This window comes from Arabidopsis lyrata (assembly GCF_000004255.2).
Source record: "Arabidopsis lyrata subsp. lyrata unplaced genomic scaffold ARALYscaffold_8, whole genome shotgun sequence".
Classification (NCBI taxonomy): domain Eukaryota; kingdom Viridiplantae; phylum Streptophyta; class Magnoliopsida; order Brassicales; family Brassicaceae; genus Arabidopsis; species Arabidopsis lyrata.
The window spans coordinates 19,006,923-19,011,372 of NW_003302548.1; positions in this window are offsets into that span (position 1 = coordinate 19,006,923).

The window sequence follows — 4,450 nt, forward strand, 5'->3', positions numbered from 1 at the left end:
GGGAAACTATTTCAAATCTAAAAAGGAATCCGATTTAAAGAAGCTTAACTTCTTCTTCTGTTCTCGTTTCCACTTTGGCTCTACGTGATCAAGAAAGATCGGCAACTTATAGTACTCTGGCAACTAGGCTATAAGTCGAATGATTTGTTTTATAGTCAACTAATTGATGAGAATCAAAATTGGCAAAAAAAAAAACATGGTGACAAAATAGTAATTACGTATACAAAAAAAATTGTAATTACGTAATGGAATTTTGGTAACTGCATGTCAGAGAAAACAATCAAACATATTGTACCTACATCTTGGATCGTCTTTCTCCGGAAACTTAACCTTTGTCGTTGACTCTATCCCTCGTTAACCTGGATCCTTGTCGACATATCACGATATATATGATATATATTTAGTTTTGTTACCTAGTACCTACATAGCGTGATATGTTTCACCAAAAAAAAAAAAATAAATAAAAAATAAACATTGACACGTTACATGTATATGTGATCTCTCCTATGTAAAGATTTTTTTATATATAAAGATCTTTTTTTTAATTAATATATATATATATATATATATATATATAAAGATCTTTGCATGTTCATCATCATGGTTATAAAATATTTACAGTAATTTGATCCATTTTAATTAAAACAAATGACGAATCTAGCAGCTCCTCTTGGTTCCTCTCATGCATGTCCCCTTGTTTTTTTTTGATAACCCAGTATCAATACCACACAGTGATCTGACTAGCTCACTGGACCAAAGCCCGCGTCACAGGGATTTTTAAGCCTCCACTTAAGGGCCTCCTGATAAACTGGTGGTCTGGGGCGCCTGAGCAAGTCCGCAGGTAAATTCCCAGGTGGCCACAGGAATGAGAAAGCGAAACTGCTTCTGGGGAGGATCGATCCCTGGCCTAGACCAACAGGGCGATCCTTCCAACCAAACGAGAACTACTCGCCCACCACCATATGGTTATGCCCCCTTGTTTTGTTCTCGAGTTCAGTCTCAGCCGTCACAGTATTATAAGTTTATAACCGATCATGCATATCATTAATAATTTCGAAAGCTTTTTAACAAAAAAATAATAATTCATTATTAATTTCTTCATATGACATCCGCTATATATATATGATATATAATGACGATGAGTTGATGATTCTTTTCTTTCTTTCTTTTTGTAAAAATGATGAGTTGATGATGATATATGATCCACGAAGGTGTATATAGTCTACATGGTTTCTCTTTCGTCTCGAGCGGACTATATACCAACGTCCGATCACATGAGTATATTTGTTCATTTCTTAATTTCTGCAAGCGATCACCGGAGAAAGATGTGATTTAATTTGTTCATTTCTCTAACGATAATTAGTTATTCTCAAAAGTCCCTGGGTTGATGTTGTGAAAGGACCTTCTTCGAGTAAGATGGTAAAGAAAGGGTCTCCGTTTCTGCTTGAATCTGGTAAACTTTGTGTTCAGATCCCTAATGAAGTCATCACTCGTAACCACAAAAGATGGGAATCTTTCATTATTGGTCAATTCAATGGTAACCTTCCCTCTGGGGGTGCTCTTCATGCTATCTTCAACGGAATTTGGAGTAATCGGTACCGTGATATCATTGTTTCCCGTTTAGGTGCAAAGTCAGTCCTTATCAGAATTCCTTGCCCTACGACTCGAAAACGCGTTCTTAGTCAAGGGATTTGGCACATTGAGGGACAAAGTATGTTTGTTGCTGAATGGGAACCTGGCCTTAATCCTGAAATGCCAGAACTTACAGAAGCTCCTGTTTGGTTGGAATTCCGTGGAGTTCCCCCTCATTTCTTTTCTGAAGAAGGTTTCGAACACGTCGCTGGTATGCTTGGCCATCCCCTCTTCTGCCATCCATCTACTGTCAACATGACTAACTTGGAAGTGGGTAAGGTCTTTACTATTATTGACCCTACTAAGCCTCTCCCTGAAGCTGTGAATGTCCAGTTTGAGTCTGGAAAAATCCATAGGGTGGATGTCTCTTGCCCTTGGCTCCCTCCGATTTGCTCCCATTGCAACCAAGTTGGTCACAACATCCGCCGGTGTCCCACTGCACCCATCACTTGTCTGGATTGTAAGTCTTCTTCCCAGAAAATTGTCCCAGGAAAAAAAAATCATCTGGACACGCAAAGAGCAAAGGCAAATCTCAGTGGATTACTGATGTAGTAGAACCTAACACCGAGTTTCTCTCCTCTTCAATCCCGAATGAAGGAGCTGCCATTGACTTGGGTTCAGTAGCAGTTATTGATGCAAGTAAGAATGTGGACGTCGTTCATTATTCAGAAGCGAAGGAGCTGCCTTCTTCAGACACGAATGTGATGGCTACTCCCGCAAAGGTTTTTTCAATTATCACTACCTCGGCTTCAGTTGTCCAATCTAGTGCTAATTCTTTTCGCAAAGCTTCTAGTTCAAATAAATTTGCAGTGCTCGATTTAGCATCGGATGTGGTACTGCCAGATGATTCAGAAGGAGATTTTTCTTCCGGGTCGGATGATTCAGATGAGGATCTCATTTTGAATCTTAAGTCATCATTTTCAGAAAAATATCTATATTGCAGACCGTTGCAATTCCCGATCAAGGCAATAAATATGGGTCGTGGAGGAAGAGGAGGGGGAAGATGCGGTCGAGGGAATCGGGGTCGACGAGGTGGGTTTGGCTGAACCCATTTTATCGATTCATGTTTCTAATCGTTTATTGTCTCGATAGTTGTCATGTTTTGGCATCTTTTGTTGTGCTTTGTTACTCATTGCCGCTTTGTTGAATTGTACGATTACTATCGTACTGTCTTGTAACGGTTTTCTTTATAATAATAAATTTTAAAAAAAAAAAAAAAAAAAAAAAAAAAAAAAAAAAAACGATAATTAGTTATAATCAACTTCTTTAAATTTTGTTATGAATTAGATTCTAATAATTGATATTATATATACTCTAGTTAAAAATTAAAAAATAATAAAAAATAAAAAATATTATACTCTAGTTAAAATTTTCATAACACAAAAGCGACTCTGATGTGATCGGAGTGAAAACTAATAACACTCAACATTTTTTAAATGATGCATAATAATGCTAAAACCTAAAAACATGTTCAATGCAAGTTTCACACCATAGTTTCTCAACTACAAAAAAAATATTAAAATAATAAATAATAATATTTCGTTATTACTTTTATTAAATTAGAGACTTTTATTAAAGTAACAATAAAATAATAAATAATAATATTTAGTTATTACTTTTGTAGGTGAGAAATTTTGTTGAGAGATTTACATTGCACAACTCTAAAATACCATAATTTTTCATGAAATTATGTTCCTATATTACAACTATGTGTTTTTCTGATGTGTGAGGATTTGTATATTTAATTCAAAGATATTTGCATAATGGTCTTACTTTTTTATATATTAAAAGAGAAACATTGGGAGTTTTTTTTTTAAGATGTGGGGCCATGTGGGTATGACAATTTTCTCGGTAACTTTAATTTATTTTAATCACCAAAATACTATAGTGGAATGTTGTTTTTGCTTTAATTAATGTGAGTCTGGGACTAGTTTTTTTATTTATTTTAATAAATGTGTTATATATTTCTCTTTGCAATATTCTTGTTTATTGTTTTTTTTTTGGCATCGATGTTGTTTCATGTACCAACTGAAATATATAAAGGGAATAAGCATCTAATCGACTAATCACTTTAAAATACTCCATATACTAATCAAATACTCCATAAGATAGTCCAATGATTCACCACTAACTTAAAAAACTGTATAAATCGGATTCCCACTTTTCCTAAAGCCTTGTGACCGGCTGTGCCAATTTAAAAAGATTTTAAGTTGTAATTCATTTATTATGTTATGGTAAAATTTGACTAAAATTATACTAAAATCATGGTAAATTGTTATATAACTAGATTATAACCCGCGGTACACCGCGGGACTATATATTTTTTTTAAATAAAAATTTAATTTGTTCAGTAGATTAAAAATATATATGATATAATGTTTTGTATTTTTTAAATGTACAATTCTTATATCTATATATTTTAGTGTACAATTACTAATTTTTACTGTTTAAAAATATAGAAACAATAACATACAGTTCATTAAGTTAAAATCTAGATTGTAAATATATAATTTAAATTTTAATTATATTTATTTTGTTAAAATTGTTTGTTTTGTTTAGTGTTTAAGATAGTATAATTGTATTTTGATTGTTATATCTAGGATTTCACCTGTAGTATACAGTCTCATATTACTATCGACCCAAACCTGTCCTACCATCTAATACCGTTCAGTGAAATTAAACATATCTAATGGATTTCACCCGTGGTATACCGTCTCGTATTACTATCGACCCAAACCCGTCCTACCATCTAACCCCGTTCAGTGAATTAACATTATTTTATTATTTTTATCTCAATATACTTATCTTAAAAGATATA